Source organism: Manacus vitellinus, unplaced genomic scaffold (genome assembly GCF_001715985.3).
Source record: "Manacus vitellinus isolate BGI_N305 unplaced genomic scaffold, ASM171598v3 scaffold_53_pilon, whole genome shotgun sequence".
In the NCBI taxonomy this organism is placed as follows: Eukaryota; Metazoa; Chordata; class Aves; order Passeriformes; family Pipridae; genus Manacus; species Manacus vitellinus.
This window is the reverse complement of record NW_021940637.1, coordinates 1,631,455-1,643,947: the sequence shown is the minus strand read 5'-3', so window position 1 is coordinate 1,643,947 and position 12,493 is coordinate 1,631,455.

The window sequence follows — 12,493 nt, the reverse complement described above, 5'->3', positions numbered from 1 at the left end:
AGACCTTCGGCTTCATTGCCAAGAAGTTTCTGATCACAGAGTGGCTGCATCAGGGACTCTTCCCTGTGAGTTTATTACACACTGGTTATGTTTGAGAGCATTTCTCCACACAAGGGCAGCAGAATGCAGTGAGCTAAGAAGGCGAGTTCTTCCTCCTTGAAGCCTGAAGGCTTTGTTGTGCCGTGGCCTGAACAGTCCTGATGGTCCAATGGACACAGTACAAGTGAGTGTTCAGACACCTAAACATGGGTGTCTCCAGCTGGTTTAGATGTCCTGTATGCCCAAGAGATCTGCACAGAGCTGGTCTGCAGGAGAGCTGGGCCTCTTTTTGGAGAGGCAGCAGGAGAGCAGGGACAAAGCCTGAGGGCATCACAACTGAGGTGGCTGTGATTGGGCAGCTGACTCCCAATTCCTGTGCCTGCAGGTTTGGGATTGTGCACTGCAGGGACCACACTGATAACTCACTGCTCCAGGAGACAAAGAAAGGGTTATACAGATATCTGCAGCTACTTGGCACACATGCAGCATTTCACAACAGCAAAACTTCCCCACATGAGTGGAACACTCAGATACAGAGGCCATATTCTCTGCCCTAGGGCAAGAAGAGTTCAATTTAGGATTTTCCTTTGATTTTCATTTTCATACTTCACTCTTAAGCTGCTTTCATAAAACATTTATTGTTTTTCTTCAGGAAAAATAAACATCCTAACCAGTAAACAGGTCAGGCAGTGAAGTTAGATTCAAAATAATCCACTGTGGGAAACTCAAAATATGAAAAAAAAAAAAAAAACTCAGCTAGAAATGTGATATTACATTGACCAGTTCAGTTCACACAGATCTGTCCCACCAGCTCCTTTTGTGTGTCTCAGAGCTGTCCCACTGCTGCTGAATGCTCCAGAGAGCTACTGCTGCTTCAGCTCAAGTGATCACTTCTGGCACTCTGAGTGCAAAGAGAGCGATTTATGACAGGAAGCTCCAAATCCCACATGGCTGCAGAGTGGAGAGTCTTTGAATCCTGTTAAAATACGTGCTGTCTGAACACTGCCATGTCAGAAGTGGGCCAGCCTGGTGCTCTGCTGACATGAAGTGTGGCGGCCACACAGCGCTTTTGCCGCGGTCTCAAAACAGAGAGGAACGTGGCAGCTGATCCCTTCTACAAGCTTGAGCACAATTTGCTGTTGGAATTTGCTGGATGGTCGCACACTGCAGCCAGAGAGGGATGTGGTGAGGCTTGAAATGGTTTCTGCAGCAGACAATACCACAGTCTTCTCCTAGATACTGCTCTCTCCTCACAAAGCACTGCTGAGAGAGGCAGTTTGGTTGCTCAAGCAGAATGGCTGTGACAGTGTGAGTGACTGCCTGAAGTGCAGGTCTCTGAGAAGCCCTGGAGATGTGTATCTCAGGGTTAATCTTCACAAGATGTTCATGTGGAGCCAGGGGACTGATTTTATCACAAGACTGATGAGTTCACAGAAAGTCTTCAAAGGGCTGAAGCTTTGGTGTCTGAGCTGCTGCTGCCAGGAGATAAAGGTGCAACTGGAAATGCAGTGATCCTGCAGAAACTGCACATAGGAATAGCGAGAGTGGGTCAGTGCAAAGGTCCTCTGGGCCTCTCTCCACCAGAATCCAGTCCCTAAGCTTCTTCCCTGAGACCCCTGTGAGCCTGCACATCCCTTTAGCAGGCTGACAGACATCCAGCCAGTCTGCCTCCAGACCAGGCCTTGGAAATACCTCTGTGTGCTTGTGCCCCAGTCCCTCCCATTTCCTCACCTTTGTGTTTTACACACACACACACACACACACAAAAAAAGGCAGGAATTTTTTACCCCCATCAAAGAGACCGAGGGATTGGTCACTTTTTTAAATGCACTGAGAATTTCTGGCACCTTTGGCTCGGCTGAGACAGACAGCATAACTGAGAAACACAAAAGCTTTGAGAATCAAGGACTTAGGGATTCTGTACATTGTGAAAGAAACAAAAAGTCTGCTTTGCTTTTGTGTTTAGTTTCTATTCTACCCTGCGATGTAAACGCAAAAAATACACCTAGAAAATATCTTAGCATCTCTGGAGAAAGATCAGTGACTACAAAAAATCTTGATGGAAAGCAGTGCTACCAAAGTTACTCAAATCTTTTGAACACTAATATATAGTCCCTGTCAATGCTGAGATTCTGATGCTATTAAGGGGTTGCTGATTGCTGAAGCTGTTGCTTTCCATTTCTCTTGCTGCAGTTGGGAGATTACTAAAATGTTCCATATGTGGAAGTTTATGTAGAATTGACACTGTGCCATAATGATGCGTGGTGAGTCTGGAACATCTAAATATTGATATTAATTTGCATGATCCCCTCTAGGATGTGCCAGGACATCAGCAATGACTACAGTGAGAAAGTCTGTCTCTGAAGGAAGCACCTAATAACTCTTTTTGCAGGAGTTTTTAACACTGAGCTTATGCAGTCTGTGGCAAGGCTAGAGACTGAGAACATATTGCAGTTATTACAGGGCTTGAAGTCCAAGTTCCTTTTCAGACACGTCACCAGCAATGTGTTTTAATCAGAAGTATTTTAGTGAAGTAAATTGGAATCATCTGGTCCTGACCGGCATCATGTTCTCTCAAGTGTGATTTATCCTGTAGTTCCTTTAATGAACTTGGTACCAATACTTTGGGATGAACAGGAAGAGCAAACGGGAAGGATCTGTAATGCTTCCATTAGCACAGGTTGGACAGAAACGTTGCTGTTGTTGACTTTGCTGCAGCAACAAAGAGAATCCTCAAAACATGTCCCAGGGCAGCTGTGGGAATGGTCAGGATGCTGTAAAAGGTCCATTTTCAGGGACAGAGCTTTCTTCCTTGCTTTGTTTAAGTAAGAGGAGAATGAATTAATTCACTGATTTATCACCAATATTTCATCCTGCTGAAAAGATATCCGAGAATATTCTCCAGGACTCGGGATGGGAGACATCTTGCAGTGTTTCTCCTAACCCCACAGCCAGAGGCCCAAGCAGGAGGGACATGAAATCATGTTTTCAAGAAAGGGAAGTGGGAGGCAGGAAAGGTGCAGTGTGTGTTTGTGTGTGTGTGAAACAGCCCCTGGTTTTCACACAGCTCCAGCAGGCACGGCTGGAGATGAGCACAGTGCTCTCTTGCTTTTCTTCCAGTTCATTAGGAAGTGACCCAGTTTGTTCAAAAGTCATTCACTTCTGCCTTCTACTGAAGGACAGACAGATGGCATGGCTGAAAAACCTCACCCCAATCCTGGGAAACCAGGCTGAGCCCCAGGGAGAGATGTCCAGCTGACACAGTTCTGGTGACAGGAGGGGACACTGCACACTCCTCAGGTGGGGTGAACGGTGCTGTTAAATGTCCCATTCTGTCATTTTCCCAAAGTGTTTTGATTTTACATGGGGATTGGCACTGTGGCACACGAGATTTTCCACACCAACACAAATAGCTCTTTCCCCTCTCACCACAGATAGCATTCTGTGTGTTAATGTGTCAGTGGGGAACACTCTGCATTGTATATAAAAGTTAAAAAAAAAATCTCAAATATAATACTTGGAACCATAGAAGGATCTCAGCATAAAGCCCTGAATCTGTTCCAAGACAGGGAGGAGGAGAATAGAAAGGGAATTTATAACTTTTTCTTACCACTTTTCTTCTTCTTTATTTTGGCTAAGAAACAAAACTTTAGGAAGGGTTGGAATACTTTGCTGTAATTAAAAGCCTGGGAAGAGCTTCTTTGTATGCTTTTTAACTTACATGCATTTGAACAAATTGCTGTATAGCTCCCTAAACCGTTTGACATTTGCTCTTGTTAGAGCAAATTATGGTTACATCTACTTCTGACCCTGATATTTTGTGAAAGAGTAAGCTGCTCTCTTCTAAGTTTAAACAATTACATGTGCTAAATGCTTGTAATAAGTGCAGTGGCCTGTTAAATTAAGCCTTAATTTATTCAGGATATGTTAATTTTATGAATACTTTTGAATAAGTAATTATAATTTTGCCCGAAGCCTGTCATTTGGATGCTGCAATAATTAGGGTGCCCATTAGCCAGATTTCATCATCTAATAACACAAAGTAAATACAGAAGGAAACAGAGGAGAAAAAGTTTGTGTCTTGAAGATATTGGGATGAGAAGTTAAAAGCCATTTCTCTGTAAGCAGGACGGGGGCTCAGTGGGTTTTTGGAGCCGATTCAGCAGCGACACAGTTGCTGTCCCAGCTGGGTGGCTGCAGGGCAGCAGCAGCCCTGGGGATAGCAGGGGGCCGCCACTCTTTGTGCTGGGCACAGCACAGGCATCCCATGGCAGCCCACTAACACCCCCCTGGTAAAGAGAACAGTTCACATGGTCACAAACAGATGAGATCAGTCTCGAGGAAATGATGAGAACCTCCAAACATCCTGGTGCTCACTGGCTGGGAACGGTGTGAATCTCCCTCCCAGTTACCAGTCCTGGAGGGGTGTAATCCCTCTGTTATCCTGCACTCTGGGCAGCAATCCTGAGCTCATTCCTATGGAACTGCATCATAATGCTCCCACAGTTACCCACATGTATGTAAAGGGGCTTTTTAAAATGAAGTCTTCTCTCTGTAGTTTGGGCACGTGTTCCCAGTGGAGTCCCCTGAGTCTCTGCACTGTCCAGAGTTCAGTACTGCTGCACACCAGATGGAAGGAAGGAGCTGCTTTGGAGGGTTATCCATGGCCATAAGGTGTGAGAAGACCTTGCCTCCCACAGATGTGAGCCCTCATGGAGCAACACGGTAGAGGATGCAACACACAGAGCCAGTGCCAGTCAGCAGCCCCAAAACAACTTGCCTTTGGTCAAGGAAGCAGCTCTTGCTCCTCCTCTGCCCCTGCTTGAACAGTCAGGATGTGGCTTTCTGGATGAGTCTAGGAATGGAGGGAATGACAGGAAGGTGGATGGTCAGGGATTGCAGCCAAGATTTACTCAAAGAGAAAGTGTTTGTGGGGGACACACTTCTATCCCTTGAAAATAGATGCAGGAGTGTCCTTACACAAAAGGATGTGTCACACAGCTCCTTCACCCCACCCAGTCAAGGCCCCTGAGTTCAGTGCTGCTCCCCTGGCAGCCACAGGGCTCCTTCCCAAGGGCTACCTGGCATGTGCTGGCCCTGCACACACACACACACACACACTCCAGACTGGGAGATCTTGGTGCAAGGCTGCTGAGGGAAACCACTGGTGTGGCCGTAAAGGGTTTCTTTGAAAGTTCATCTGCAAAGTGCCAGCTGCATTTCTAACTATAAAAATAGCAACAGTGCCCTTTGTACATATGACTTAAAGGGCATAATTTGTCTTCTGTTGGTATAATAACTACTGTCTTCTCATGCTTAGTGTTGCAAGAACAGCCAGGAGGCATCCAGCCTGCATGAAACCTTCATCAGAGATGTTGTTTTCTCCATAAAACATGGCAAAGTCCTCTATTGTTTCTGGAGATCTTTGTAGCTTGGCTGCATTGTTCTGCTGTCTCATCATCCGTGCCCATGATAAACTGGGCACTTCTGACAATTGTTTTATAAAACTGTGGCTAGGAAAATTAAATGGCCTTTTATTTTATTAAGGCAACAAAGTGATTTATGAAAAGACACATCCCCTTCCCCGCTGGGAAGTCCATGTGTGCTTCAAGCCCCAGAGCTGACTGTGGGCTGAGAGTGTGCCTTTGCCATAGCTGTTCACCAGTGGTATTACTGGAGTGCCCAGGAGGACTGAGCCCCTCTGCTGCCCCCAGCTCCACCGTGCTACCTGCTGAACAGAGAGAGCTTCAGTCTTTGTAAATGCCCTGGGGAAATACTTCTAGGGGCAGAAAGACACACTCCCTTCCCCATGGGGCTCAAATGATCCACATGGAGGTTGTCATCTCTTGTGTTCCAGTGGTGAGCTGGAGGGACAGGAGGAGGATTAGAGCAGCGCAGAAAACAAATCATTCACACAGCCTTGCTTCAGTGCCTCTCCTCTCAGCTCTCCCCACAGCAAGGCCTTCCTCCAGAGCCACATTGTTTTCACTTCACTGGGTTCTTGGTCTCCCTCTGTGCCTGGGAAACACTGTCCCATCTGCTGGGGGGGTGTCTCGGGCAGCCCTCAATTGTGTGACATGAAGCTGTGCCCAGCTTTATCTGGAGTTACAGCTGAGTGCATCCAGCTTGGCTGGGCAGCCATCGGAGCTGGCTGGGGCCTCTTGGCTTCATCTGGTGAAAGGTAAATGACTGAAAGGATGAAAACAGGGCTTTTTAATTGCCAAGCCACTTGAATCAATAGGGAACTCTGCATGTTACTACGTGTGGTCTCCATGGACCCCATATGAAGGATGAAGGCAGCTGTGACCTCGCTTCATCACCCTGGCCTCAATCAATAGCTACCAGCTTTTAAAGTCCCAAAAGGTGTGATTAAGTCTCTGCTGCATGAAGTTAGCTTTCCTAGCATATAGCCCATTGTCCTGACTGAAAGGACCTGAAAGCCCTTATTCTGTGGGGGTTAATGACCAGATGTCCCTGGAAGGAAGCCCATCAGCCCTGGGCCTCAGTGCCAGGAATTACTGCAGCTGATCTCATACCCCTTTGCACCCCTACCTTAGCTGCAGTGGGCAGCACGGAGCACTTCACGTGGGGAAACAGGTCTGTGTGTGCAGGGATAACCTGTGGATAACCAGGGATAACCAGTGGTGTCCTGGGAGGGGGCTGGAAAGAGAGTTGTGTTATTCTATTCTGTTGCTCTTAGTCTATGAGAGGACACTTCAGACCCTTCCACACCTGAGAGTGTGACAGTGCATGTTTCAAATCCGTACATCCGGCACTTTCTCTGGGGCAGCCCCTCTCATGCAGTGAGTGTGTACATGTGATAGTGCCAGCAAGGCCTAAATCAGACTGTCCCCGTGTAATATCAGGGCTTTAATGATGCATGAACAGGACAATTGCATTGTCTGTGTGAAAACAGTAAGGACAAGGTTATGGTTTGCAACAGCAGGTGCCTCAGCACCTTTAGCAGGAAGGGAATGGGCAGAACAGTGTGGAGACACAAATGAACAAAGCAGAAGTTGCCTCATATGATGTAAGTACCTGACTCACTTAGCAGTGCTAATATTGATACATCATTCTCAAAGGGCCCCTTCCATGTCACCATTTTCATGTAGAAATCTAACAGCACATCCTTCAACTTGAAAGGCCTCTGTGAGTAGCTGCTTTCATGTATTTTCCTTTTGCTCTGTCTCATTACTGATCCTCCAGAGGCTGTGAGGATGCCTCACTCCAAGGAAAACACTAATACTGGTATCTTGCTCTCCACATGGTGTTTTACTGACTGTCTGCTACTCCACTCAGGCAGCACAATTGGATAGGGAATTTGGTTAGCACAGTATAACCAGGGTGTGTGATAATTACTGGAGCATCATTATCAGTCTTATGGCATGTTTTTGCAGTTGTTAATTAAGGCTTTTATCTTCCTTTGCACATTAAAACTTTGAAAAACATTGAACAGCATTAATAAATCTCTAGTCCCTGTAGCCAGCAGCAGCTTTGCTTTTGGAGAAAGAAAAGCTCTGGAAGTCTTCCTTCCAGGCTGCTGTGCCTTGCAGGTGAGCCTGTGACAGATCATTAAGGATTTGCTGCTCAAAGACGGAGGCAGAAATCAACTTACATATGCACAGAGCATGGAGCACAGATGAATCCAGCCATGATTCACTTGGAGTGCAAGATTAGTTTCCTTTGAAATGCCATCAGAAAGCATTTGCTCACAATCTAGGTCACAGCAACAAAGGCTACGGGAGGGATTGACTGAAGGCAAGGGGAGTGAAGCTGAAATTACCTATGTCCAACAGCTGCCCCAGCCAGATGTTTGCAACGTTAAATATTCTGTGGGAACAGAGCTCTGTAGCCATGCAGAGCCTTTAGTGGGAAGAAATGGAATTGTACATTTATGTGAGTCCACACAATGATCTCATAACTCTCTTACCTGTGCTATTGCTAAAAATCCCTGCTTCTCTTTGTGCTAAAAGTGTGTTCACAGCTCATGCTGTGGGTTTTTTTCTACTGCCTCACTTCCTTTCCCTGAATATAATAATTGTTCTTGGAGCTCAGGACCGTGAACCAAACATTGATAGAGATTAAGAAGACCGGCAGATGATGGGAAACAGAAAATTCAGCCAGACTCATTAAGCATAAACAAATATTTTGAGGTGCAGTGCTCAGGCAGTGATTAGTTTACCAGCTGTAGGCAGAGCTACAGAGGAAATTAAAAAGATGGAGTATGCTGAAAACTGCAGAGGGAAAGAAACTCCATCAGGGTACACTGACTCATAATGCATCAGGGAAAGAGTGGGGTTTAGACTGGGATCTGCTGGATTTTAGGATTCTTGCTTCTCTGAGAGCCAGCCTGTCTGTGAGACACTTTCTGTGTCACGCCAGCAGTGGAGCGGAAACTTTTTTTTAACAGGCAGGAGGAGGGGGGAAAGCCCTGCATAAAACCCAAGCTCTCATAAGAGGAAAATATTGCATGCACCTTTTCAAAATCCTTCAGGATGCAGCTGCAGATAATGAAGACAAATGATGCCTTCAAAATAAAGATAATAATGGAAACAAGCTATGCCTAGAATTCACCTCAGCTTCAGATTCCGATGGCAGCAAAGGCAATAGCATAATGGAGCCCATTAATGCAGTAGGAGGCAGAAACAGACAGAAACTAGAAGGATGAAGGGTTATTTAAAATGTCTAGGGGATGTGTACAAATGAGTCTGAGGCAGCAAATCATCACTGAGATCATGAAAACATGAACAGTCCTGATGCATATTGGAAGTATGTTATGGCCTCTCTACTTGCTGGTAGTTGGAGCAGCATCTCTAGCGCCCTCTCCAGAATGAGATGTCTCAGCAAACAGCAGCAAGTAGAAAACAGTCAGAATGTTTTCAGAAATACACTTCTTTTTGTCAAGAGACATCAGTGAGGCTCCAAACCTCTCCTGTCTGTGATGGATCATCAGCCGTGAAAAGGCAGTAGGTTTAAGGTAGGATCTCTACTGAAAAAGCACCCACTTATAGAAAATACCCCAGTAATTTTGGCACTCCACAGTATTGCCAGAGACATGCAAAAGCTGGTTCCAAGATCTTCTTCCTGTTTTAGATGATGCCATGAGCTTCAGGCAAATGATGTGGAAGATGCCTGCTTGTGGGAAGAGCTTTTTGGCAGCCTGGAGATTCTCCTCGTCCCTGGAATTGACAAAAAGACCTGAGAGAAAGAAATCTAAACTATATGCACTTCTAAACCAGAATACTTGTCACCTTATCACTTTCCAGATAATGCAGCAAGGCTGGAGTGTCTTTTTGTGTTACTTCCTCTGACTTTTAAGAAAATTGGGGACATAATTTAAATGAAACTAAATAGAAAAGGCATATTTTGAGCCAGAGAGGGAACAGAGAGGATTCAAGGATGGGGTGAAACAGCTGGGGGAGTAGAAAGCCTGGTTCTTTTCTGTCAAACTCCTCACAGCATTCCTGGATGATAACACAGGCACTGCCTGAGCCCTCGTGAACCCTGAGCAACAGGGCAGGCCTGTTCCATGTACAGAAAATGTGGAGTTGTCACCAAGGTCTGTTAAGAACGAGGCTGTAGGTGTAGGGGACACGCAGTCTTGGCAGGGCTGTACTTACAGATCCCTGCTGGAAGAACAGCTGGCAGCCTGTATTAATAAGGTTTAATCTGTTCTCCAAGGAGACCGTAGATACATGACAGGAGTCTGTGACCTCCCTGGGGGAGGACTGCTGACTTCACCAGGACAGGTTAGAAATGATCTTGTAGCCCTTCCAAGGCCTCTCCTCTACTGATTCAGCATCTCATATGCTTTTCAGAATTTATCTCACACCTGCCCTTGAAACCTCAGCCTGTTCCTTTTTAAACTTACCCTGACAGCTCTCTTAGACTTCAACACATTTGTAAAAATCCCCAGGGACACAATACCATCCAGAAAACCAGCCTGTGCTGAGCTGTGTGTGACACACAGGGCAGTGCTGTGGCAGCAGGAGGGCAGTGCCACTGCTCCTGGTGGTCACTGGTGCCCTGAGCCTCCTGCAGCTCTCAGCTGCTCGAGCTGCTGCAGCAGGAGCAGCCTCTGTCACACATGCACAGTCTGTGTTACACCAGGGTCTGGGGCTGGAGGCAGCAGTGCATTACTGCTAAAGAGAAAAATACTGCCCTGAGAGAACAAAGACTTTCAGCTGTGATTAACATTTTATTGCCTGGGCGGTGGGTATCAAAGGGCTTTTGGGCTCTTCTGGAGGCACTTCAGTCCAGTTGGATTAAAATCAGCACAGCTGTTCCCCAACTGGCTTTAAAAATGCTTCCAGCAAATGCCACTTCCTGCTGTTGCTGTCCTTCTTCTGGAAGCTGCATCCTCCTGCTCAGCTTCGCTCCAAGACTTGCTCTTCTGCTTCCTCCTCCTTCCCTGTGTGTTTGCCTGAGACCCAGCAGTGTCCATCCCTGCATCCTCCCTGCACTTCCCAGCACCAGCCTTCAGCACAGATCTGAGGAGTGGGGCGTGGTGGGGGGTTCCCAAATGGAATTGCCCACACAAACAAGTGAGGCTGTGAGTGTGGGGGATGTCAGGTTATCCTGCTCTGCTCTTCCCTCCACGCTGGCCTTGGGCACCAGGGCTGGAAAGCTCCAACTGGCTCTTCCTCAGAGATGGACAAGGGGAGCTCTGCTGTAGCCAGCTGACCCCCATCTGCTGTGGGGCTGCTCAGCAGAGGCAGAAGCACAGCTATTTCCCTGGACAGGCCATGTGGAGGGGAGACTTTGAGATGCTGAGGATGGTACAACCAGCAATAACAATTGTTTCTGCCTCTGCTGCGTGTGCAGAAATCTTTGGTAGCAAGGTTGGAATGAAGAGGGGCTGGAAAACTCAGGTCTCTGACTGCACTGGGAAGTGAGCAACAGAGGGTGTACATTTAAAAGCAAATAGCTGAGAGTGCCTGTGCAGAAGAAGCCAGGACAGCAGGACTGGACCTGCTCCTCTTCTGCCAAAGAGCTGCTGCTGGGAGATGCCAGTGGGATGCTCAGCAGCAGAGTGACAGAAGGAGGGTTCTGAGCATCTGAGCTCCTTTGATTTCTCTCTCAGGCACTGCCTTGCTCCAGCCTAGATTTCACTCCATCCCTAGGATGCAGATGCCATCTGCAGGAGCCGCTCGATCCAGCCTCCTGTGAGCTACAATAGCTGGGAAGGGAAAATCTAATCCAAGTAGTGGAAGAAGTGCCAGAAAAGAGACCTTGCCTGCTTCCCTGCCTGCCCCCAGGAAGGCAGCACAGCCCTTTTTTGTGGAGAGACCTGCAGGGGTGAGGTGGCAGCAAAAGTGCCCCTCACAGCCACGGGCCAGGGGTGGGGCACACTGGTTTGCTTGGGCACCCTCCTACCTTAGGATACAGATTGAAGGTAGAGCTGGGGGACTCCCCCCTTCAGAACAAGTGTGTTGGACAGGATTTAGACAGAAAGACTGGACTTGTCTGTTCCCACAGCTGACTTCTTGCCCAGTTGGCCTCTTGGGTTCTCCTGAACACTCAGCTCTGTGGGACTCTTACCTAGTCCTGACTTGAGGACCATTTTCTAAGACAGATGATCTGGCGTTCGTAGCTCAGACCGTTCCCAGATTTTAGGAAGGATGGATATGGTCATTTGCTTCAGAGGTTGGAATTTATCTTGCTGAAAGCCTCACACAGTGCAATATATTAAGAAGTCCTGAGCACACTCCCAACCTCTCTCTGTCCTTTGGGGCACAGTGACTGAGCTGAAAGCAGAACTTGCTGTGAGCCACATCCCAACTCACCAGAAAAAAACACATCCTTGTGGCTTGTCCTGCTGTGGAGGTTTCCATGGATGACTGAAGACTGTCAGGTGTGGATGAGCTGTCATCATATTAGAAGCATTTAATAGCAACCAGCAGTTAAAAAGAGCTTTAATACCATCCAGAGGCACTAGGGAATTGCAGTGCCTGGTGCTGAAGGGTGTGACTTCATGATCATTCTTGCCAACTGTTTCACTAAATTCCCCAAATTTCTTTCTTGTGGATATATGCAATATGTTCCATGCTTGCCATCTCTCTCTGCAGGGCTGGAGCTCTGGGTCTTTGGGATGCACCCAACAGCAGTGCCCAGCACTCCACCCCCTCTCTTTCCCCCTGCAGATGTGGGAAGTGCCCGTGGTGGCGCTTGCCAAATGGAACATTCTCCTGCAGTGAGTGAGGAAAGCGAGCAATTGGGCTCCCCAGAGCAGATGGCAGGTAAGCACTACCTCCCTGAGAGGGAAAACACTTGTTCCCAAGGGTTTTAGGAGTGGAAGCTCAGCCAGCAGAGCCTGAGCTCACAAAAAATCCCGAGATAAGAAAGCCGAACTTGCCTCCCCTCTCCATTTCCAGCAGCGTTAAGGGAAGGAGGCAACAGATGCCATCCATTTAAAACAAGCATGTCAGTAACAACCACAGCCTGAACCAAAACA